Genomic DNA, 27035 nt, shown 5'->3' with positions numbered 1-27035 from the left:
TTGACCGAAGATTGAAATTTTGGCACTTATTGTTATTTATATGAAAATATCTCAAAACTGATAACAGCTACAATCATGAATATTTTTTTGTTGTATTCTACATAAAAATGCACACATTTTCATATATAATACTCCATGTAACGGCTAATTTAAAATGGTACAAAAATTATGTCAAAGTGACGAAATAATTTCCGAGATGTGTCACAGATACTTTTTAGTGCGGCAAGAAAGAAATTCGTGCTTGCGCGCCTGTGTAACGATTGTAAAAAAACAACACCTTGATCCGTGAACTCCCAGTATCCCCCAAGGCGCGTGATTCGAGAGTTTTCGGCTGGTAGGCCTAAAAGTATTTTTCCGCGAATTTTTAAAAAAAACTTTTGTATGTCGACGTCCAGTCGGCACCTGGGAGACAAAAAATGTCGACGTAAAATACGTCCAGTCGGCCTTTAAGGGTTAAGACCCTTCAAGTGGGTCAGCATTCTGATCCAATGCCAGTTGAGTAAAATAACTAGCCCACAGCCTCTGTATAGACTGGACGTGTAATAAAGCTCTCTAGTGACACACAGGTTTCCTTCTGTTTCCTACGCATTGTATCTATATGTACGGGACACGGTAACTAGGCACCATTTTTTAATGCCTGGAGCAATGTTATCAGATCTTATCTGCCTTTCGATGCTAAACTGTATGAAATTTTGTTAACCTAATCTTGTAGTTACACTGTGTGTAGCTATATGGGCAAGCGCCCGGCGAAGGCTGGTACTATCCCCATCCTTCTTGTAGTCTCGCTATAGCTTTGTGGGACACGGAGGAGCAAGGGGAAGGGTGCCAGCTTTCAAGCGCCTGGTGCAGTGTGACTAGTTCGCATTTTCCTTTTGATGCATAAACTCTAGGAAATTATACTAAATCTATCACGACCCACCCGCTTCTTAGTGCCAAGCACCCACTCCTAGGCAAGCTTCTCCACTTTTGTCCTTACCTTTAGAGCAAGATGAGCCATCATTAGTTCCTGTTAACATGTTAACTGCCATACAGCAATTGACAGCAGGAGAAAAATTGACAGTTTTCTCCTGCTGTCATGACTTAACAACCCCCTCCCTGCTGCCATGACTTAAGAACCCTCTTCCTCCCAGCTCGTTGCTGACAGCGATTAGGGGAGAACGTTGGTCAGTGGTCTGGTAGAGTAGAAGGGTAAGAAAGTGTAAAATCCATGATACACGTGGGTTATAAGGCGATCTATATACATTTTTTTTCCACATGCGAAATAAGCCACCATTGGCTCAAAGATAAATTGGACACTGGTGGCACAAGTGGCGATGCTTGTCACAAGTTTTTCATGTTTCATCCTTTGTACACCGGTGGTACACACTATAATAACCCACTAAGTGGTAACTTTTATTTTGCAAGGCATTTTACTTACATACAGGTAGTCCCTGGTTATTGGCAGACTTGGTTAATGACAATCCGGTCAAGCGCCATAAAATCGGTGATTTATGGCACCATAACGTGCTGAGTTCCAGTTATTGACGTCATAAAGTGTTGATCGTGTAGGCCAGTGTGGCAGGATGAATCAAAGGCAGACTTAAAAAACTTGACTTTATTTACCTTGGAGATCCAACCTAACAAGTGCCTACATCAATATACTTCGCTCTGCTCCCTGCCATAAACAAACATCATAGAAAAATGATGAGCACGAAGTGCAATGTCATACACAAATATTTCCAACAAAGTTAACATATTCCCTCTCTTTTGAAAGAAAACAAAAGAAATCTACTACCAAAGTAACAAACATTATATGGCCTGAAATCTTAGATTTCAGGGATCCACTCACAAATACATAGCAATTCTCAAAGAAATTAACCCCCATTTTTGTTAATGCATCAGCCAACTGTGCATTTGAATCTACTCAAAATATCTTGAAATCTCCATTCTGAACCAATTCTTTGAGAATAGCTATGTCAATTCTAAATCTCTTTTTTGAAACATTTTAAACTGAGTACACATCCTCATAAAATAAATGGTTATCAGCAGAGTTCCACAGGCAGATTTCTCTTTTCATCATACAATATTTGCGACATGTTTCCAAGATAGTAAGCCATATCCACAACCTCTGCAGCTACTAGTGTTTCTGCTGTAAGAGTGCCTTTTACGACCATTATTTTCTTTGAATCCCAGTATTTCCATTTTTATGCACTAAGAATATCACAAAACCCCAGCACTACTAAATCCATGAGGGAGACTGGCACAAGAACCATCACTGTACACAACCAACTTAAACTTAAAACTGTTGCCCAGTCCTTGGAAGTACATACAGCTCTCAAAAGTATAGGCTTTTCGTAGACATTTGTTTGCCTCAATCGGATCTTTTACTTTAGGGTTATTTATTTTACAGGTAAGTTCCAATACATCATATGATAAGTCAGGTCTTGAATTAGTACGTAACCACCCTAGTTGGCATACTAGACTCCTAAAATTCTCCTTTTCTTCTTCATTACACTCAATATTCTTATTTAATGAGAGTGTGTCAACTGTTTCAGACAGCTAACGTTTCCTCCATCTCTCTGTTTATCATATCTTCTAGTCAAATGCGTTAAAAAAACAAAATAGAATTATAAAAGTATTGTTAGTAGTTATAATCATTCCTTAAATGCTACAGTTGTTTTGCTAAAACAACCAAACTGAATCTGATAACAATGTTTTGCTTGCATTTCAGCCATCGTACGATAGTAAAAAAATTGCTGTAGTTATGTTACAAATTACATTAAGTAGAACAGGACTTAAATATTAATGCATTATACCTTTCTTTGCCATGAAGAAAATATTGGCAAGGAAATATAGTACTGCTAAACTTAAGCTGTATAGTTGTAGCTGAACCTAAGAAAAAAATGTTCACGCTGCTAATGACTAAGAATTTTTGTGTATCAGCAACATGGATGAAACCCGGCCACAAATAATAGTGGAGAAAAAAGTATTTTAATAAAAAATGCAGGCCATGAAAGAAGACATTTTACTGTTGTTTCCACGCTGATAAAAGGTAATTACGTAAATCTTGTATTATGAAATAGGATGAAAATAGTGAGTGGAATCTGTTAGTTTTCTACACAAAAAGATGATCCTTACACAATGTATTAATAAAAAATATAACTTTAATCTAGTTCACAACAAGATGTATTTAAGTCATATTTCAACTTGAAAACACCTCATATAATGAAAAATAACCTTGTCCCATATAAATAGAGTTTTTCAGATTAATGTACACTAATTAGAAGCAAGAAGATCCATCTGAATATAGTTAAAGTCAGCTAAATAATCTTACCTCTGCTCTCAGCTGATTTTTCCAAACCAAAACACTGATTGCTTTGTTTGTATTTTATGATACTATAGTAATATGAGACTACATAATGATTATTGGATACAGGTAAGTAAAGCATAACTTTAAAAGAGCCGAGGAAAAGATGCAAATTTGTTATGTCTGTATTTAATGAGGGTCTATTGGCTCTTAAGCCTAGCCACCAATAACCAGACAATAGCGCCATCTATTATAGGGTGACCAGACGTCCACAGGTTTTTAGTGACCTGTCCACGGAAATGTCTCCGGTTTTAACTGTGGCTGAAATTGGAATACAGGGGAAAAAACGAAGAAAATGTTGACCAAACTATACATAGTTGCACAATTAACTACTTGCACTGTACAGTGTATATAACTAAGGAAATGCTAAACAGCTTTGCATGGCATCTATAGTTATCTGTCTAGCAGGTAGCAATGCCCCTGTTGAGAGGGTTTCTTCCCTTATGAATATGTGGACTGCTGAGAGAAATCGGTTCAGTCTCTACCATAAAGGCCTTACTAACAGTGAAGACCATCTTCAACCTGCAATGCCAGGATTTTATGGCGAAGCTGACCTAAAACAAACCTATTCTTAAAAAGATACACTCCTGAGAAATACACACACAGGTTAGTGCGCCAGTCAGAAATCAGACTACTACTATCAGTACAGTAGTACCTCGTACTTTGAACTTATCTGTTCCAGAAGGCTGTTCAAAGTACGATTTGTTCGAAATATGAAACAAATATCCCCATAAGAAATAAAGGAAATCAGGATAATCCATTCCAGTCAACCCAAAAAGCCCCCCTTTTCACACTTTTTCTATTATTAATGAGTTCAAAAGTTAAATTAAGAGTGTAAAGTAATGAAACAGTACTTAATATGAAGTAAAATGTTATAAATTCTATTTTTTCTGTGTACGATTTATGAACTGTTCAGTAAGAATGGTGTCGGCTGGCGGGGGGACGGAGGGAGGACGGACGGGAACCCTTTGAGCAAACTGAATTGGTAGCAGTATGCAAAGGTTGATAACAAAATAAATTTTATGCACATATTAGGTACAAAGATAATCAAAGGAATCGATAATATGTCTCTCTTGAGAGAGAGAGAGAGAGAGATCAGCGTGTTTACACTTGGATCTTAAGTGCACGGAATAGATTAATTGTGCCACAATACATCAACTTACTGATGGCAAATGGCAGACTTTTAAAACAAACATGAGGATTTTGCAAACAAATAAGTAATAAGTCAAGAATGCAAGAAAAGGATAGATAAAATAACTTTTCACAAGGAAGCTGATTAAACAAACAATCGAAGGCATGCAGAAGCTGAAAGCGCCACCAGTTTGTTTATTACAGAGCTGAGTTACTCTTACAGTAGTAAAAAAAATTGTAAAAAGCAATTATCACTAGATCGGTATTTTACTGTAACAAAATAAAAGTGATTTGGGCAGATCGAGTGTAAGTGAAAGAAATGGGCGAATAATCATCCCAGATTAAGTCAATGGGAAGCAGAGCTGTTCTCTCTCTCTCTCTCTCTCTCTCTCTCTCTCTCTCTCCTCTCCTCTCTCTCTCTGCACCGAACACTGACTCGAACAAGTGTTTTTTCTTTTTTTTCTTCTACCGTACTGCATTTGTTTTCGTGTTTTATCATTGTTAAATTTATTGTGAAATATAATTTTTTATGTGAATGGGTACTGCTTTATGTACATATTATAGTAAAGATTTTACTGTCTCTTCTTCTCTCTCAACTCCCTCCCACTACCTCAAGTTAGCTGTGTATCACCGCAATGATGAATGATTTTGTTAATCATTTGTGTTAAATTTTATTGTGAAAAGCTTTGTTCTTTCATTTACTATTTTTTTAATATTGTTCAACTAGACAGTCTGACTCGGCACACCAAACACTGGCTTAATTAAGACTTTCTTTTCTCTCTTTTTTTCTGTACGTATTGCATTAATTGTTTTCATATTTTATCATTACGTTAAATTTTTTATATACATACAGTAATATTTTAACTCTCTCTTCTCCTTCTCTCCTCAACATATCAAGGCTCCCTGTTATGGCCACTGAGAGAGTTCGATATGAAAAAAAAAAAAAAAAAAAAAAAAAAAAAAAAAAAAAAAAAAATTTCAACACCAACCGTTGGAACTGGGGATACGAATGTAGAAAGAAACACTAACACAAAAAGGTTTATTTACAAGCTTACTAACAAAGGTAAATGCAGAATGGTATCTCCTATTTACATAAAAAAAACAGAATCTTACACTGCATGAACTGGGGGAACAGCGAGGTAATTCAAGTACTTGCTGGCCGGTTTAGTGACTCGAAGCGATGACTTCACAAAAGGAGAATGGCAATTGCAGATGTCATCTTGACTCCGTATTGCAGAAAATAATGTCTACTCTTGATACTTGAAAGGCAGGAACTCCCCAAAACCTCTAGCAGGACATTTTCTTCTTTGAAGTCTGCTCAACGTCGAGATAACTCGGTCGTCCACTCCTGAAGATGACTAGACCAGAATCCAACCAACTCTTGAGCAACTTTTCTTCTGATCCTTCGTTGGTCCCTTTTACTCGTCTCTCTCGGATGATCTCTGCTGCTGCTGATCTCTCGCTAATAATCTGATCTGTGGCTCTTACTGAGGATATCTCTGTGACTAACTGATGAACTCTCTCTGACGATCTCTGCTTTCTCCTACTTCGACCGTTGTATTTATATGGCACTCGGGGGCGGGGGCTACGGCGAACGTCACAGGCTCCCGAGATTACTAGAACTTCTTAGAAGACTCTCAACGGAATATTGCATCATATTTCACTGCGTTTCTCCTGACACTTAGGTGCGTGTTGCGCTCCACAACATACCCGACGATTCCAGAAGAACCACGAGAACAGGCGCCTCCAACATGGGCGTGAAAGCCTCCTTATTGCAGAATTTCTCGAAAATACGTTTTCCTTTCCTTTATCTTTCTTTGCTATGAAGCAATCACCATCACACGCCCCCAAAAGAGAAAAAAATGAAATCAACTGGTTTCATTTTTTTTTCTAAAGAGAAGCAAGAATTAAACAGCAGGGAACAATTCTGCATAAAGCTTTAATCCAGTCAAACACAAGCTTCTCCACTCACACGCTCACTCGTGCGATAACAGAAAACGGTTATTAGGCTACTCATTCTGAAAACTCTAGAGAGGCTATCTGCTATAACATTATCCTTCTCTCTTACTTTTTCCGTTTTCTGAACTCTGCTCAAAACTTTGGAAGACTAAGACACCTCTTGCATCTTTCTCAAAACTAATTTCTCTTTCTGGGACACAAATACCAAGGGCACGGGCGGCGGCCAAGGTACGGGGCGTTCTTTATAATTCTGAAGCAAGTTTACATTCATTGACTTTGCTCTACTCTTACCCAAATTAATTCTATGATATATATTTCCCCTCTCCTCTAACACTGAAAAAGGACCTTCGAACTTATAAGGTAAAAAGGGACTTTCTTTCGAGACTAGTACTAAAACTTTATCTCTTACACACAAACTTCTCTTGTTGGCTCTAAGATCATGTTTCCCTTTAAGGGGACCGTCCGGTATGGCGGATGACATGTTAACTTGAAAAAATAAAAAATCGAGTTATTACTTGTATCTATGCAGAAACATGCCGTGCATGCTTTCCAGAAGATTCAGCCAATTATTTTCACAAATAATGAAGATATAGAGGTTTTTAAATGATGACGTCATCGTAACTGCGTCGTCTGTATGACTTGAGTTTGACAGAATCTTTTTTTGCGTGTTTATTTTTGCATATATACAGCGATTTTTTAAGGTTTTTTTCGAAATTCTCATACATCTGGTAGCAATGAAAGGTAGTGTGACACTGAGTGAGAAGCGTAACTGAGTCATTCTACTCAGTTACGCCACAGACGTCAAAGCAGTTACATGCACGTAGGCACTTGCGTTTGGTTACTAGCTATTTACGTTGTTTTTATAACTTCTTAGTGAACTTATAGCAATGCCGAAGTTACCTAAGATCAAGAAGGCTACTCAGCAACTATGGCTAGCAAAATTAGCGATGGCCAGGACTGTGCTGAAAGAAAAACACGAAAATTAATTGTTTTCAGCTGCCCTCATTGTCTCATGTCTCGCCGTCAACATCATTATCTGGTGTCACGCTGAGGGTATTAACACCACTTTTAGGGGTAGGACCACGATCCTTGATGTAGAAATCAACAATAAAAGTACAAATAAAGTAATTATGATAATGTTGTTTTGACTTTTATAAGAAAAAAGCAAAAATTTACATAGCAAATCTTTGGAAGCTCATAACGCAAAAACATACTTATGCGCATGTCGGTAACCATTACTCGGTTATTTATTATCCAATTTTAGAGAGAAAGATATCATTGGAAAGAGGAATAAAAATCCCACAATTCTGTGTGACAGAATTTTGATTTCTTTTTTTCTTTTTTTTAGAATTTTTTTAGTGTCTAGACTAAAAAAAAAATAAAAAATTCATAAAAAATAAAAAAATTAAAAAATCTAAATTCTGTCACACAGAATTGTTCTGTATATAAAGAAGTTTTTATGGTATGATTTTCAATACAACTGATGTCATATTAGCGGAGAAAACTCTACCAATTTTTTTTTTAAATCATGATTTTTGCTAATAAAACGAAAAGTTTTTGATCAAATGACTTGAAATTTTTATATGATGAAGGTATTATATATATCTAAAACATATATGAAAATTATGTATTTTGCGTAATAAATAAAAAAAATAGACATCATAGCGGACGGTCCCCTTAACCTTGACTTCCTCTCGCGATTTCTTTCACTAAGTGCCAAGCGCTTCCGTTCTCCTCCGCTAGCTGCCAAACATCTTTTAGATTGTTTCTATAATACTCAAGATTAGTTATGCAAACATCTCTACCCTTACTTCTAGGCAAAGTTCCGACCATATTGATAAATACATTTTCAAAAGATTCGCCTACTGAAGGAATATTACACAACTGAATTCTGGGAATTACTTTAATCGGTTTCCTAGCAATTTGATATTCATGACAGCTTAAAACATACCTCTTCACGTCACTTCTCATTTTAGGCCAAAAGTACGCCCTACTAATAGACCTGAAAGTTTTATTCACTCCCAAGTGTCCTTGCTCATCGTGTGCTAACTTCAAAACTAGTTCACGAAGCTTCCTAGGAACCACTAATTGTTCTGTGACTTCCCCTTTACTACCCGACTTCGGTCGAACATAACGACACAAAACTTCGTCCTTTAAACAAAAAGTTTCCTTACACACATCATCGAGATCACCATCCAGCTCACATTCAAAGATTCAGGTTAGTGTCTCATCCTCTCTCTGCAACTTGACTAGCTCATCCTTATCCAAAATGTTAGAGCCTAATTCATCACCGTAACTAGGACTAGACACCGGTACATTTACTACGTTACTCTCGACAGCTACGCCTTCCATTTGGTTATCACTGTCAACGATAGAGTTAGGTCTCTCAGCCACGCTCATGCCAAGATCAACCTCGCCACCTCTTATCACACTCGTTCGAATCCACGAACTTATTCTCTTTCGAATCCACAAACTTACTCTTGTTCAAATCCACGAACTCACTCTCATTTGAATCCACGAACTTACACTTGTTCGAATCCACGAACTCACTCTTGTTTTCAAATCCACGAACAAATTATGATCGTAGTCTATGTCTGTATCTAAACCCGACCTAGTTACTACCATTTCAGGCACTGGAATATTCCTCACAACAGGATTCACATTCTTGGATAAAGCTAAGTCATTACCGACAATAATGTCAACGCCTTCGACGGGCAAACTGTCAACTACTGCAAGTTTCACTTCTGACTCTCACTACCTGACTTTCTAAATTCAACTTCAACAAAGGACAAAGAACACAAGTGTTAGGAAATCCACCTAACATGACTTTCTCTTCCATATTGATTTCTGCCCTGTTCAGCACACACTCTCTCCTAGTCAGTGAGACCGCAGCTCCTGTGTCTCGAAGCAAGACTACTTCCCTTGAAAATACTCCTCCAAGAGAGGAAACTACGCCTTCTGACAGAAATTCGCCAAAAATTTTCCTAGTTTCTCTCATCACATCATTCCTACTTGACGAAAGGTTAATTAGAGACACTGGTTTCTTACCGTCCTTCCTTTCTACTGCACAATTTCTCTCTAAATGCCCTTTCCCATTACATCGGAAACAAGTTAATTCTGAGCCACTAGATGCCACCATTTTACTCTTACAAACCTTAAGACGTATGACCAGGTTTTCCGCATGTATAACAGGAATAGTCACTTTTACTCGCATTGCTATTACTAGGACTGAAACCTTTACTGCTTTGTACTCTACCAGACGAAGGATCATTTAGTTTCTTACTAACATTCAAATTATGAGTTAGACTATATTGGTCAGCTAGCCTAGTTGCTCCTGCAAAAGATACTTCTCGCCTATCCTCTCTATAAAGTTTAATCTCAGGGGATACGTTATCTTTGAAGTTTACTAACAACACTTAAGTTCTTCAAACCATCAAAATCCTCAACTTTACCGGAAGTTAACCAATCAAAAAACAGCCTTTCTAACTTCTTACCGTATTCTACATACGTACTATTTTCATCCTTTCTCAAATTTCTAAATTTTTATGGTATGCCTCCGCCTATACGCGCTAAGAACAGTTTCTTTCACGGTATCGTAATTATCACATTCCTCCTTAGACATGCAACTATACACAGTAAGTGCCCTACCACTCAAAACTGACTGCAAATATAAAGTCCACGATTCTTTAGGAGAACCTACTCGTTCCATTAACTTCTCAAAACACATGAAATATGTCGTAACATCTTCCTCATCAAACTTTGGTACTAATTTTAGCACTGCACTCATACCTAACGTATCGGCTTCGTTTTCATTCTCGCCTGTCCGACTGTTACGAGTACTTTCCCTTAACCGAGCAATTTCCAACTCATGCATATGCTCTTTCTCTCGCTCTTCCTGCTGCATTACCAACATTTCTCTCTCTTGCTGCATTTTCATTGCTTCTCTCTCTTTCTCTTGCTGCATTTTCATTACTTCTCTCTCAGCCGCTCTTTCATCTCTCTCATACTTTTCTCTTTCTTTCTTTTCAACATATTCACGGAGATCATTCCCCTCTAGACCTAGGAGTTTGCCTGACTTAATAAACTCTTTCACCATCTCACTCATTCTGGCTCTTTCTATATTTACCCTGTTTCAATCTGTTATGGTGTCGAAATATACTGGCCAAAGGTCGCCACAATGTTACGGCCTCTGAGAGAGGTCCGCTTCAGGTTTGATATGAGAAATAAACAAAAACAAAAAAAATTTCAACACCAACAGTTGAAACTGGGGATATGAATATAGAAAGAAACACTAACACATTAAAGGTTTATTTACAAGCTTACTAACAAAGGTAAATGCAGAATGGTATCTCCTATTTACATAAAAAAACAGAATCTTACACTGCATGAACTGGGGGAACAGCGAGGTAATTCAAATACTTGCTGGCCGGTTTAGTGACTCGAAGTGATGACTTCACAAAAGGAGAATGGCGATTGCAGACGTCTTCTTGACTCCGTATTGCAGAAAATAATGTCTACTCTTGATACTTGAAAGGCAGGAACTCCCCAAAACCTCTAGCAGGACATTTTCTTCTTTGAAGTCTGCTCAACGTCGAGATAACTCTGTCGTCCACTCCTGAAGATGACTAGACTAGAATCCAACCAACTCTTGAGCAACTTTTCTTCTGATCCTTCGTTGGTCCCTTTTACTCGCCTCTCTCGGATGATCTCTGCTGCTGCTGATCTCTCACTGATAATCTGATCTGTGGCTCTTACTGAGGATATATCTCTGTGACTGACTGATGAACTCTCTCTGACGATCTCTGCTTTCTCCTACTTCGACCGTTGTATTTATACGGCACTCGGGGGGTGGGGCCTGCGGTGAACGTCACAGGCTCCCGAGATTACTAGAACTTCTTAGAAGACTCTCGACGGAATATTGCATCATATTTCGCTGCGTTTCTCCTGACACTTAGGCGCGTGTTGCGCTCCACAACACGCCCGACGATTCCAGAACAACTGCGAAAACAGGCGCCTCCAACACAGGCGCAAAAACCTCCTTATTGCCGAATTTCTCGAAAATGCGTTTTCCTTTATCTTTCTTTGCTATGAAGCAATTACCATCACACTCCCTCATTCAGTCTCATCAGCTGGGCGTGATGTCACCGTGGTTACACACATCTTTTATGCTAAATGTTATATTGAAAGCTAAATTTGATATTAAGTGCTTTATACTTTTATGTATTTTGTTGAATATTATTATAATTGAACTGTATATTGTAAATGAAAAAAAAATTTTCATACAATCAACTTACCTGTCAGATATATACATAGCTAAGACTCCGTCGTCCCCGACAGAAATTTAAATTTCGCGCCACTCGCTACAGGTAGGTCAAGTGATCTACCGGCCTGCCCTGGGTGGCAGGACTAGGAACCATTCCCGTTTTATATCATATTTTTTCTGTCGCCGGTGGTGTCAACATCGTTGCTACTACCTCCTGACTGGAATTCGCTTTTCAAGACAATTGATCATCTTTTTTGGACTTTTTGGTGACGTACCTGGATCGTTGTTTTGGCATTCGCTACCGTGGACTGGATTTGGACTTGCTTTTGATTTTTCTTCAAGAATGTCTGATTCAAGTGGTTGTGTGAGTGTGTGTGTGAATGTAGGCTGCAAGGTGAGGATACCGAAGGCTTCGGTTGATCCTCTCACTGTATGCCGCAAATGTAGAGGTTTTGACTGTTCTATTTCTAACACCTGTCATGAATGTGAGAGGTTGAATGTTGAGGAATGGAAGACACTAACTTCTTACTTGAAGAAGTTAGAGAGGGATAGAGTCAGAAGGGCTGCATCTAAGGGTGAGGGTAGTACAAGGCCTATTGAGCCTTTTAATGATTCTAACTCTTCATTAAACTATGCATTTGATTCTAATTCTGTATCAGAGCCCTCACTTGCTTTACATTCAGATTCGGCCTCGGAAATCGCTGATCTGAAACCTACACTTCATAGGATGAAATCCAAAATGGCTGCCATGAAAGGTAAGGATTGTGAAAGTGATTATTTTAGTGAAGTGAGTGCCCCCAGTGTTGTGGAGGGGGCGTCTGACCGTCTCTGCGACGCTCCCAGGCCTAGACCTCTTTCAAGCTCCCAAGCCCAGAGGAGAAGAAAAGTCGAAAGCCGTACGGAGGTTGTGGAGAATTCCCCCCGGTCAGGCGTCCCTTCAGCAGGCTCTGTAGTTAGACAGACTGCTCAGGACCGCTATAGGAAAAGCGTCCTCAGAGAGTGCTTCTCTTCGTCCGCCTCTCCCTCTCCTAAACGAGGGTGGAAGGATTCGGACCTTTTCAGGCCCCTGAAAAGGCACTGGAAAGAACCTGTGTTGGATTCAAGCCCCGAACGTTTTTCTGAAGAAGCGCCTCCCTCGATCAAGAAGGCTAAGAGGATTTTGACGTCCCCTGGCTTTGACAAAACTCCGTCGAGGTCTCCCTCTCCCGTTGAAGAAGACGCCGGAGAAGCTTCCTAGACAGAAGCTAAGAGGATTGTGACGTCCCCGGCTTGACAAAACTCCGTCGAGGTCTCCTCTCCCGTGGAAGAAGACGCCGGAGAAGCTTCCTTGAGGATTATTTTGGCTGTACAAGAACAGTTATCCGCCTTGGTAGGAGTCCTTTCGAAAGATCCTCCTCGTAGAAAAGATGTGAGGCTTCCTGTCAAGAAGTCTCGTCTTCCTTCTCCCGCCAGGAGTGAGGCTCCTGTGGGACGTGAGGTGTATTATAGGCGTGAGATGTCTTCCGATAGGGAGTCATACGCTGAATACGAAGCGCCAGACAAGCGCGAGGCTCCAGCCAAGAGCAAGTTTTCTACCAGACGAGAAGCGTCTTATAGGATTGAAGCGCCAGATAAGCGCGAGCAACTTTACAGGCGCGAGTATTTAGCCAGACATGATACGTCTGCCAAGCCAGCAGCGTCAGCCAAGCGCGAGAATGCAGCCAGGCGCGAGGCGCCAGAAAAGCGTCATCCAAACAAGGATATAGCGCCAGAGAGGCGCGAGGCGTCAGCCAGGCGCGAGGCGCCAGCCAGGCGCGAGGAGCCAGCCAGGCGCGAAGCGTCAGCCAAGCGCGAGGCGCCAACCAAGCGCGAGGAGTCTTACAGGCGCGAGACGTCTGCTTTTATTCATAAGGGCTCCGTACACGCTCTTAGCCCCTCTCCTATTAGGAGTTTGTCTCCCGCAGAGAGAGAAATTGGGCAGGAAGACCCAGATCTGAAATTGAATTCTCCTTCTGATCCTTTCTTGGAAGAGGACTCAGAAGACGAGACTCACGGCAGAGAAGGGCTGTCTAACTATAAAGTTTTGACAGCTCTCCTTCTTCAGGAATACAGAGATGCCTTGACCCCTGCCGCTCCTCCTTCTCCTCGCTCACTTTTTTCATGCTCCAAGACGCCAAAGTCGTCGGCTTTTCTGAAGATGAGGCCGACGATTTCTATGAAGAGAGCTCTTCAGTCTCTGGATAGCTGGATGCTAACCAAAAAGGAGTTAGTTAGAACGGTGTTCTGCATGCCTCCCGCTAGACTTACGGGCATGAGAGGTATTTGGTACCAGACGGGGGAGAATATGGGGCTCACTCTCCCAGCTTCGGCAGAAGCTGACTTTTCCAGTCTGGTAGACGCATCCAGGAGACATAGCCTTCATAATGCAAGAATAACTTGGGGTCTTTCGGAGTTGGATCATCTCCTCAAGGGACTTTTTCATATTTTAGAAGTCTTCAACTTCCTGGATTGGTCCCTTGAGGTGATGGCCAAGAAGGCCCATGCCTCGGAAGGACTCGATCCTGACGTACTCCTTTCGATCTTGTCGTGCATTGACAAGGCGGTACAGGACGGCTCAGGGGAAGTCTCTTCTTTATTTGGAGCCGGTCTCTTGAAGAAGAGATCTGTTTTTAGCGCTTTTCTGACGAAAGCAGTTTCTCATTCGCAAAGGGCAGCATTGTTATTCGCTCCCAGGTCTGACTTTCTGTTCCCTTCGCAGTTGGTGAGGGACATTTCCCGTTCGCTGACAGAGAAAGCGACACAGGATCTTCTCCTTCAATCGTCTAGGAAAAAGAGACCAGTGACGGTGGGAGAGAAGAAAGGTGTTAATACGCCTCTGCAGCCCTTTCGAGGAGGTCCTCCCTCTAGAGCTCCCTCTAAAAGGAAAGCGACTGAGAAGAGAGGTAGAGCTTCTTTCCGTCCCTTTAAAAGGGGAAAGTGAAGCTGCGTTCCTCCAAACACCAGTAGGTGCCAGGCTCCGGGGGTTTGCGGAAGCCTGGACTCTCATCGATACAGACGCTTGGTCAATGTCTGTTCTACAGAAAGGATACCTCATTCCTTTCCTGGACAATCCTCCCCTGACGTCAACTCCGAGGGAATTGTCCACCAATTACAAGGACCCTGTGTTGAAAGATACTCTTCAACGAATGGTGGATCAAATGTGGGACAAGAGAGCAATAGAGCTAGTGCTGGATCAAAGCTCCCCAGGGTTTTACAATCGCCTTTTCTTGGTTGCGAAAGCCTCGGGGGGCTGGAGACCAGTTCTAGATGTCAGCGCTCTGAACAAGTTTGTTCAGAAACAGAAGTTCTCCATGGAGACTTCTGCATCAGTCCTTGCGGCTCTTCGCCAAGGAGATTGGATGGTGTCTCTGGATCTCCAAGATGCCTATTTTCACGTCCCGATTCATCCTTCGTCGAAGAAGTACCTCCGTTTCATGACGGGGGGAAGGATCTTCCAATTCAGAGCCTTGTGTTTCGGCCTCTCCACGGCTCCTCAGGTCTTCACGAGCCTGATGAAAAATGTGGCGAGATGGCTTCACCTGAAAGGTATCAGTATCTCTCTGTACCTGGACGACTGGCTCATCAGAGCAAAGTCAGAGAGACAGTGTTTGGAGGACCTTGCTTTGACACTAAACCTGATAAAGACCTTAGGATTGCTCGTGAACCTCGAGAAGTCCCATCTGATCCCCAGCCAGAACTTGGTCTATCTGGGGATTCGGATGGATTCTCGGGGTTTTCGAGTATTTATTTCTCGAGAGACTAACGAGAGGCTTAGAGAAAGTCTCTCTCTTCTTAGGGAAAGAACGTACTTCGGCGAGGGAATGGTTGAGCCTATTAGGGACCCTTTCTTCGCTCGAACAGTTCTTTCCTCTAGGAAGACTTCATCTCCGTCCTCTTCAGTTCTTCCTCAGAAGATCGTGGAACATGAAGACAGGACTTCTTTCAGACAGTTTTCCCATTCCAGTTTGGATGAAACGCCACTTAGAATGGTGGTTGCCCCCACTGAAGGAAAACAAGGGTACTTCCCTAGAGACTCAGAACCCGAACCTTGTATTGTTTTCCGACGCGTCGGAAAAAGGTTGGGGAGCAACCTTAGGAAAGAGAGAGGTGTCAGGCACCTGGAATGCTCTTCAAGTGTCCTGGCACATAAACTGCAAAGAGCTGTTTGCCGTACACCTGGCCCTAAAGAGCTTCGAGCCTTTAGTGAGGAACAAGATAGTCCAAGTGAATGCGGACAACACAACCACCCTTGCCTACATTCGAAAGCAAGGAGGGAAACACTCGTATGCCCTATACGAGCTCGCAAGAGACCTTCTTTTGTGGACATCCCAGAGGAACATCTCCCTTTTGACAAGGTTTGTGCAAGGAGTAAGGAACGTGAGAGCAGACAGGCTGAGCAGGAGGAACCAGGTCCTTCACACCGAATGGACCCTCCACTCAGAAGTTTGTCGGAGTCTCTGGTCTCTTTGGGGGACTTCTCATGTCGACCTCTTTGCCACGTTCCTCTCAAAAAGACTGGAAGTCTTTTGCTCAGTAGTAGAAGACCCCAGAGCTCTAACAGTAGACGCCTTCCTTCTAGATTGGTCTCATGTAGACGTTTACGCATTTCCCCCATTCAAGATTCTGGGGCAAGTGCTCAGGAAGTTTGTGATATCAAAGGGGACGAAAATGACCCTGATAGCCCCCTTTTGGCCAGCTCAAGAGTGGTTCACGGAGGTGCTGGAGTGGATGGTAGACTTCCCCAGATCCCTCCCACAAAGGATGGATCTTCTCAGACAACCACACTTCGAGAGGTTTCATCAAAACCTCCCCGCTCTCGCTCTGACTGCCTTTCGACTATCGAAAGACTTGTCAGAGCGAGAGGCTTTTCTCGCAAGGCGGCAAGCTCGATCGCTAGAGCCCGGAGAACTTCCACTATCCGAGTTTACCAGTCAAAGTGGGAAGTATTTAGAAGGTGGTGCAAGTTGAAGAAGTTGTCCTCCTCCAGTACCTTTGTAACAGAAATCGCTGATTTTCTGTTATATTTGAGAGAGGAATCTCGTCTCTCCGTAGCCACTATAAAGGGCTATAGGAGTATGCTTTCGGCCGTCTTTAGAAATAGAGGCCTAGATCTGGCAAATAATAGAGATCTACACGATCTGATTAGATCTTTTGAGACCATTAAGTCTAAGATTACATCTACCCCTAACTGGAATCTCGACGTGGTCCTGAAGTTCTTGTCCTCGGCAAGATTTGAACCTCTGCATTTGGCCTTGTTTCGTGACCTAACGAGAAAATGTTTGTTTCTTTTGTCACTGGCGACGGCTAAGAGAGTTAGTGAACTGCACGCCCTTAGTGATAAAGTGGGATTTAAACTAGATTCAGCCATCTGTTCATTCAAAGATTTATTTTTGGCGAAGAATGAAAATCCTTCGAATCCCTGGCCGAGAAACTTCGAAGTTAAAGGCTTATCGGGTCTCGTCGGCAGGGAAACTGAGAAGTCTCTTTGCCCAGTAAGGGCTCTAAAGTTTTACATGCAGAGAAAGAAACAGTTAGGAGGTTCTAGACAAGGTCCTTGGTGCTCGGTGAAGGATCCATCAAGACCTATGTCCAAGAATGCTTTAGCCTTTTTTGTCAGGAACGTCATACCGACGCTCATAAGGCTTGCACGGATGACTCTTTGAAACTCCTGAGTGAGAGAGCTCATGAGGTGAGAGCAGTAGCTACGTCTCTCTCTTTTCAGAGAAATATGTCACTAAAGAATATCTTGGGAGCGACATATTGGAGGTGTAATTCAGTGTTTGCTTCTCACTATTTAAAGGACGTTCGTGTGACCTACGAAAAATGTTTTTCTTTAGGTCCTTTCGTGTCTGCGGGCACAATCCTGGGTACAGGAGCTAACACCAATCCTTCAAATGATGCATAAGTCTAATAGATATGTTCTAGACTTTCTGCTGAGCAGGTGCAGGTGCCGCACAGGCGGCCAGTCACTTTCGTTCAGTAAGGAACTCTTGTGATATCTTTTATTAGATGAGTATCATAAATTTTTTTTTGGAAAATTAATGTGTGCGTGTGCAATTTGGATTAGAGTTATGGTTGTTGTGAAGAGTTTGGGGATAACTCGGAGCAATTTTTTTAATACTAACATGGTGGTTAGGATCAGGTGGTCGGGATTGGTTGTGTGCTCCTTCATAAGGTGTGTTGTCATATAAGTGGATCAGCACCCATTGACAAAGTCCTTTCAGGCTCTGCCGAGTAAGTGGATAAGACCCCTTCGGCAGACCCACAAGAACTCTTGGCCATAGATCACATATCTCGCTAAAGTTTCTTGAGGTGATGCAGACTCCTGGGCTACAGCCACAAAGTCTACCACCTATCAGGTAGGAACCAAGGTTTTTTATACCTACAACATATGTTGTTTACCTGTCTATTCCAGAAGTAGCTGTCTCTTACCCTCCACCGAAGGGTGCCAATCAGCTATGTATATATCTGACAGGTAAGTTGATTGTATGAAAATGATATTGTTATAATACAAAGTTTCATACATACTTACCTGGCAGATATATACGATTAGGGCCCACCCAGCCTCCCCGCAAGGAGACAGGTGGAAGAGAAAAAATATGATAGAAAACGGGAATGGTTCCTAGTCCTGCCACCCAGGGCAGGCCGGTAGATCACCTGACCTACCTGTAGCGAGTGGCGCGAAATTTGAATTTCTGTCGGGGACAACGGAGTCTTAGCTATGTATATATCTGCCAGGTAAGTATGTATGAAACTTTATTGTATTATAACAATATCATAATTCAGTTTAACTTGTAAGACCCAGTAGGCCATCGAATTCAAGTATAAACTAGGTAATCAGTCAGTTTGAAGTACGAGCATTTGTTTGACAAACAATACAAAATTTTCTAGAAAATTTTGTTCGATAAATGGAAAGTTTGACATACGAAACATTCGAGAAACGACTTACCTCTGTATTTAAAATCCAAACACTGTCCATTTTGATTATGATCATTATGACCTCTTATTTTCAGGAATAAGGAGAAAGCCTTAGTTTGAGTGAAGTGTCTGGCTGATACCTAATTTTGCTGCTGATTTTATGGGTGTTCTTGATCTCAGCTACTTAGATTAGAGAAAAATAACTCAGTATTAATCAATTGAATTAGTATTTAATTCCATTGGAGTTTAGGCTAAATAGTGGGAGAAAAACTTCTGAATTTTGCTTTATGAATGGTAAGGGCAGTGCCCCCGTTTTAGTTTGTCAATGACAAAAACATCATGTTTTGGAGGGTTTTACGTCTCTGAAATGAAAATGTCCCCAGATTTTGTCTCAGAAATCTGGTCACCTAAATCTATTAACAAAGAAATTAACTAAATCTAGTTCACAACAAGACATATTTGTCATTTCAACTTAAAAAAACTTCATATAACTAAAAATAACCTTGTCCCATATAAATAAAGTTTCTAGAGATTAATTTATGCTGAATAGAAGCAAGAAACTTGGTCTGAATTGAGTTAAATATGACAAAATAATCATACATCCGCTCTCAGCAGACTTTTCCAAACCAAAACATGATCGGTTTGCATTGTATAATACAATAGTAATATAAGACTACATACAGTATTATAGGATACAGTAAAGTAAACGATAACTTTTTAAAAGAGCCAAGGAAAAGATATATATTCATTATGTTCGAATTTTATGAGGCTGTCTCAGCACTAGCCCAAGCCACCGATAACCTGACAACAGTGGTGTAAACCTTTTGGAGGGTAAAACCCAGTTATATCATTGAATAAGCGCCGTAAAACTGAAATTCTGATAACCAATACCAACAGTAATTGGGGGCTTCCTGTACTCATTTTGATGAAGTGTGACACCATGCTCATTTTGTACAATATCCAGGCCAGTGTATCTGAATTTAGAATTACTTTGCTCCCTAACCTGAAAATGATTTCTGATTTAAGCAGTGATACACTTTCAAATTTCTTGATTCCACCCCACTAGAAATCATCTACATACATAAAAAATATACCACCCAAATCTCCTTCATAATACCAAAGAATGCTGTAGGGTCAGTTTTCACTTGTTTACATCCCATCTTCAACAGGAAAGTCTTCACTGTGAGAAACCATTTTCTAGTAGCATCATTTAGACCATATACACATTTTAAAAATTTCCATAGTACATTATTATCACAGCCAGCTTTAACAGTTGGAGTAAGATACACTTCATGCTCAAACACTTAACTATTCACCCTGTAGGAATGCAGCCTTAGTATCAATTGAATTCACTGCCCATCTTTTGGAAGACAATGTGCCAACAAAGGACCTCAACACTTCCTTGCTAAGTATTAGAATCTGACCAGATTTCTTCTTTTTCCTCAAAACCTATGGTAATTAGCCGTGCTTTACCTTTCTCTTTTCCATCACTTTTCCTTTTATGTTACCACCCATTGTGCTAACAATGCCCTTTTGACCAAAGTTAGGAATTTCCTCATAAACACCCAAATTCTTCCAGGTTTTAATTGTTCTTGTTTTGCTTTTATCAAGCTCCTGATTTCTGTGTTTTCACAAGCCATTATAATTTCACTGGGTTCTTGCACTTCATCTGAAACTGGTACTTATTTTTTACATCTCTGTTCCAGTCAATGGATGTTTTATGTCCATCTTTATTTTCAATATTTCTCCAACTACCATATTCTCCTGTAGATTTTCCAGCACGGCTGTGAATAGTTCCTATCTACCACGGCTGTGAATAGTTCCTATCTACCATTCATCAGACTTTTGTGGCAGGAATCTTACTCTTTGTCCAATCTTTGGAATACCCTTGTCTGTTAAATTATCTTCAGATGAAGTGACCTCAACTTTGGTGGGGTTATCTTTTTCTTCCTCTTTATTTTAAAAATTTTCCACTGGTTTTATAACTGCTTCTATCTCATTCATCTTACTATTTTGTGTTTCATCCTTTTCTCTTTGATGCCACAACATATCAAGCAGTGCATTTCTTCCTTCTTCAATGTTTCTATCAAAACTGAATGGTATTTCCTGAATGTGTGTTTCATGTGCTCTTACAATATTTGAACCATATTTCAAAATCACTGTTTTGCCATCTTGACCAATGACTTGCTGGTCCTTTCCATTCTTTTTGTTCTTCCCTCTTAAAATAGACAATCCATTTCTAAGGACTACCAGTGGTCCTTAATTTGTTTCTTAGTGCCTGTTAAATTTTCTCAGAAGTTCAGCAGCAATAAAGGTTTTTCTTGCAGCGTGGCAAGCATTTGAGATGTTTGCAACCATTTCACTAGATGATGTACTGTCCAGTGCAGGAAGTCCATCATTCATGGTTGGTAGGTTAGGATTCCACCCATACTCGAGTTGGTAGGGGCCAAAACCCCCTACTACTTAGAGACAATTTTTTATCATTGAATGCCCATGTCAAAACTACTTGAATACTTTTAAAGACAGTTCTGATTGATCTGCCATCATTTTTGTCATCATTTCGTCTATAACTGCCTGATTACGCTCACACGGGCCATTACTAAGAGGAGAATATGCTGCTGTATGTAACACTTGAATGTTCATGTTCTCACACATCTCCAGAAGCATGTTGTTAGCAAACTCCCCATCATTATCACATAAGAATTTCACAGGTCCCAAACCAGTTCCCAATCATATCTCCATAATTTTCTCTATTATCTTCTGCTCCTTTGGTTCTTTACTTTGTCACACAAGACTTTACCTCGTTGCCATATCAACCATATGCAGAAAATAAACCTCCTTTTTTGTATTCCTTTAGGTCTAATGCCACTACTTCATTGAACTCCTTTGCCATATTCACACCAACAATTGGCTTTGATGGTGTTTTCTTATATTTCATGCATATCTCTCAACTATCTGATAATACTTTAACCCTTGCTGGAAGGGTAAATATATTGATATGCAGCTCCTCAGGCTGGGTAAACTTTGAGGTCGTCCAATTTACGAAAAAAGCACATCAATGTAAAGACGAAGATATGCAAATGTACATGGTGAAAGAAAAATTTTTAAGAAATTTTCTCTACTTTCCACTTCCATGAGAAGTTGAAAATGACTATTTACAACCCCTTGTGGGGCCTCTTTTACATGACAATTATAAATTTTACCAACTTATGTATGTTTTTTCTAATAATTTTATTTTATTTTGTAAAATTATAATTACTGCTCACACAATATTAAAACAAATAAGAAATAAAATCAGTAACAAATTCTTAGCATATTTGTTGAAAAATATTTACATAAATTTACCAAGAATGAAGATTCAGTAACTTTTTTTACTTTTACATGTTTATTCTAATATTTCTTTGCACTTTCCTTTGTAAAATTACACTTACAACCAACATACTATCGTAAAGGACAAGAGCAAAAGCTAACAGCATCCCCTTGGTATATTTACAAGCAAATTTACAGAAAGACGTCCTGTGAGACAGACATAATACATTCCCCATTAAAGTTACAAGCAGAACTAAAGTCCTGAGACACCCGATTCTGGTTATAGCCAGTGTAAAAGTTGCCATTAGTGAATTTATGGGCTATAGAAGTATGTATTGGCACCTCTTTCCCGCCCGATTCTTTCAAAATCAATGGTGCTTAATATTGTTCATCTACAGGATCAGTCTGTCCACCACCCCAAACCTGTTAAGGGGTAATAAAAATGTAGCACATTTCATCCTTAACACCAGTATCCTTCAACAACTGAATCAGTCTTTTAGATGTGGGATGCTCAAATTGTTGGTGAAATTTTCTTTTCTTCTTTCCCTTTCATTATCTCCCAAGGTCATCATTATTTCTTCTGTTTTCTTCCAGGCTTCTTTCTCATTCCTTAGTGGAAGGGAATAGTGTCCTGAGGAAGTGCACCTCAATTTCAGCTTTTTTCCATGAATTTCTGCTGTATCATTTTCTTAGTCCAATTTCATTTGCACTCTCTTCATTGATTTTTTACTGAATAAAAGGGGGATAGAGGAGCTCACCACATCTGCTATCACACTTACTCTGTCACCTATAATGGTCACTGAAAGTTTTACTTTCATCATTGACTTATACACGTCACCATCACCAAACCAAAATGTTGTTTCTCTCTATTTCTCTTCTAACTTTTTCCTCATCTGACAAAGACTTTGTGTATGCTTTTAACCAGTCACTATCACACACACACGCACACACACACACACACTGTAGAATTGCAATGTGTCCAGGATAGCACAATTAGTAGATTTTGTAATCAACATATCATTTTTGGATTTTCAGTAACAGAATATAACTCTTCGTCCTTTACACTACTTTCACATTTTTTGGACATGCTAGAGACAGGTGGTACTTTGATCCACACACAACATTTCCTAACCTTACCACATATGTCAACTAAGTTTCTCTGCCTGTTTATTTCACTTCTGCTTGCTATGCTTCCTCTTCCTCTACCTCTAAACCTTCCCTGCCCTCTTCCATGTGTAATAGCATGTACCACCTCCGTGCTAAATACTGGTTCAGATTTATCACCACAGCAGGGGTCACACACTCACTCCTGTTTGACACTGCACCCAAAGATAACACTTCTTGACTACCAAAAAGTTTACTAAGGGCTTCCTACATGGAATTCAAACATTTTAGTATCTGCTTCACTAAAGGACACTACATTCCGTACTATTTACTTTATCTTATACCTCTAGCCCTGCACTATTTAGTAACTTAAATGCTAAAATACATTTAGGTATACTTAACTTTGTACCTCTCCAGCACTGTACTTCTCTTCACAAATTTCAAAATTTACTTATCCATTGTATGTTCTCCGTTTTGTAGCCTCATACGCTGCTGACATCTCATCCTTCTTGTACCATTTGTCCAAGTGTTTTAGCAAGACTTTCATTCCATCTTCGACTGTCAGCTGCTCAATATCTACTTCCTTGAAAATCTTTCTCCTTACCTAGCTTCCTTCTGGGAAGTACAGGGCAACAACCACAACTTTTCTTTTTCCCGATACTTGTGACAAGCTGCCATACTTTCAGCTCTTACTTTCAGCGGTCATAGCCCTTATCAGCATAAAAAATTGGCAACACCAACTGCCCTCCTTCCTGCCACAACCATGCTCTCCTACCATATGCTCATTTTGTAGAACAGTGTGCAGGATGAATTAAAGACAGAAAAAACTTACTTTATTTATACCTCAGAGATCCAACCTAACAAGTGCTTACATCTTTATGCTTCTCTCCCCATCCCCTTCGCAACATAAACATAAATAAACTTCATAAACAAATAAATAGTACGAAGTGCAACGTCATACAGAACGACTCTCAACAGAGTTAACATAAGGCAGTGATAATAGAGTTATGGCACCATTAACCAGTTATCAGTGCCATTAACCAGTATTCAACCCCTTTGACCAGTTCATTAATCGCCAAGTTTCTGATAATGGCAGTTTCCCCTTATCAACACCCTGCCGAGAATGGAAACCCCGGCAATAACTGGGGACTTTCTCTCTCTCTCTCTCTCTCTCTCTCTCTCTCTCTCTCTCTCTCTCTCGCTCTCTTCGTACTCATCCTCTCATCTCTCTCGTCTCTCTCTCTCTCTCGTCTCTCTCTCTATCTCTCTCTCTCTCTATATATATATATATATATATATATATATATATATATATATATATATGCATATGTATACATATATATATATATATATGCTATATATAATATATATATATATATATATATATATATATATATATATATATATATATATATATATATATAGATATAATATATATATATATATATATATATATATATATATATATAAAATATATATGTAAAAGAGGTTACTTGAAGTACGAAGTGAAATGAGACTTTCGCTCACCAAGCGATGCTAAGTGAAACATGCAATGAGTGAGCTACCTGCGGTGATGATACAGCTGATCGGTTGCTCGTGTAAAACGTGAGTCATTTACAAACAACAAAATTCTAATTTCTTATTCAAGGTGAATTAACATTAATTTGTCTGGCAGAATGATAGATACTAGTATGGTGATTGATATGCATTACGTTAAAACATCAAGATTTACGTTATTCTGCTTAAATCGTTGAGATAAAGTTTAAAGGGGTGAATATGGATGCCGTTGTGTGAACGCGAGTTGGCTGGTAGCCAGGACTTGTCACGCAGGCGCTGAGCTAAGAGAGCTGGTGGTTACCAACACTTGATATGAAACTAAGTTAAAACGAATTCCCCTAACATATCACAGACAAAAGAATTGTGCACTTCTTTTGCCGTAACTATTAGTAGAACACTCCTAACTAGCTAGGCTTGCTAACACATGCAATAAACCCTGGCAAAGCACTTCCTAGTTTTAACTAGTACTTTCTGGCATCTATCTACCATACGTGTCTCATCGGGCGAGCACCAATACAAGATAACAGAGAATTCGCTCGGCGCTCTGGCTGTTACAATATAATATTTCCTACTTAGAGAACAAGTTATATAAAAACACTTCTAAAATGACTACTAAACGTAACTTAAGCTACCAATGGTTATAAGAATAATATATGAATGATATTCCTTACCGTGAGTCAGTGTGTCTCCCGTGCAAGTATGCTTTATTCAATTTACGCTTTGTAAAAAATAATTTACGTTTTACAAGGGATAACGCGATTTACAAGCTTTTTAAGCAGGCCCGGGTTCGATGATGGCAAGCAGTTGCCACTTTTACATATGGGCTTGGCCTTGAGAACCCCAAATACGTAAATGGAAAATATTAGAGGAAAAAATACAGAATATCGTGATTCTAACTTACCTTAAAAGGATTGATTTGGTCATGTTTACTCTAAGAGAAGGTCGCCATTAAAAACCAGCTGATTAATCTACATTACATTTATTTAGAAGACAGTTGAAAGGCAAAGCAACTGGGCCGCACGTGGACCACGCTTATCTCTCGCAAGGGGAGAGCTGGCTAAAATCGGATTAACGTAAATGCTGGTTTTCAAAGTTACTCATATTTATCTTGCGTTAAGGCAGCACTTGCGAGCAGGGTGACTTGGACACGTGACTCAGCCAATCTGGAAAAATTCCCAGATTAGACACAGAATAAAATAAAGATTCCTTGCACAAGTTACAGTCATTCAATTTTATCTAACACACTGGGGAAAGGAACTCTAGATTTAAATGAGATATTCCATGAAAAGACTGTCTGTCTGGGATGAACACAAAAGGTGGCATGCGTCCACGAGGCAAGGAAAAGAACAAAGGGATGTCATTTAAGAATTAAGAGTTACAAATTGAAATTGTGCAGTAGCTACTTGACTCGTAGGGAAAGAACTGGCAATATGACTGTATCACAAGACGTACCTGGAAGCCTTACGTAAGTGGATCTTTGTAGAAATTGGCGTCGGCTTTGTCTGAGGTCTGGGGCGCCAGTTAGCCCCCTTTGGTGGCCTTATTTGAAGGCTGGCTGGGACATCTGTCCTAGGTCACAGCCTGGAGAGGACTGAGGACGAATGCAGGTGCGGCGCTTGGGTGTTGGGGTCAGCTTATCCCCCCTTGTTGCAGCCATCCTGGAAACAGAGGATATCGCCAGCGAGAGGTTCACGGGAAAAAGATCTTAAGAGTATGCCTAAAAAGTACCTAGCTAGCTACACACTTCCTTTTGGGATACATCCCTAAGGCTTACAGGAGTCTTTATTCCCCCCCATCTACAAACGGAAGATGACGATCGCTGGCCTGCTTTGGGTTTCCCGCCTAAAATCAGCTGATGTTAGGGTAAAAATGGCTGCTCTTTTAGAACTAAAATAAAATAATAAATGGTGTGAAGATGAGGCGATCAAATCTGTAACAGTATATATATATATATATATATATATATATATATATATATATATTATATATAGATATATTATATATATTTATATATATATAATATATATATATATATATATATATATTTATATTATATATGTATATTATATATATATATATATTTATTATATATATTATATATATATACATATATATATATATATATATATATATAATATATATATATATAGATATATATATAGAGCTACAAGTGTCCTTTAATATCTAATTCGCTCTACCTCGGAATTAATATATTTTCATATATGTTTAACCGAAGGGGAATTTATTCAGCGATAATAGAATTGCTGGCCTACGGGCACGAACCATTGACATCTTCAATTCCAGGACTGGCAGTGAAGCTTTACCCAACCCCGCCACCGCAAGAGATACAAGTTTATGCCTCATCCCATCTCAAATACCTCCCGTGCTCAGGTATTTTTAGTTTTGGAGACTGCATCAAACCCACCTCGC

General features: G+C 39.9%; 1 protein-coding gene and 1 long non-coding RNA gene across 3 annotated transcripts in view; one reads left to right on the top strand and one right to left on the bottom strand.

Annotated features, from left to right (window-relative positions):
• Positions 1-27035, top strand: part of LOC135200302 (glycine--tRNA ligase-like) — a 674105-nt gene that overhangs the window by 631988 nt on the left and 15082 nt on the right. The window lies entirely within an intron of this gene.
• On the bottom strand, positions 25569-26573 carry LOC135196432 (uncharacterized). Its single transcript, XR_010310412.1, has 2 exons — positions 26058-26573; positions 25569-25768 (listed from the first exon to the last, which is right to left on the bottom strand). It is a non-coding gene; the product is annotated as an uncharacterized LOC135196432 (long non-coding RNA).

This window comes from Macrobrachium nipponense, chromosome 23 (genome assembly GCF_015104395.2).
Source record: "Macrobrachium nipponense isolate FS-2020 chromosome 23, ASM1510439v2, whole genome shotgun sequence".
NCBI lineage: Eukaryota > Metazoa > Arthropoda > Malacostraca > Decapoda > Palaemonidae > Macrobrachium > Macrobrachium nipponense.
This window is presented reverse-complemented; position numbering and strand designations above follow the sequence as displayed.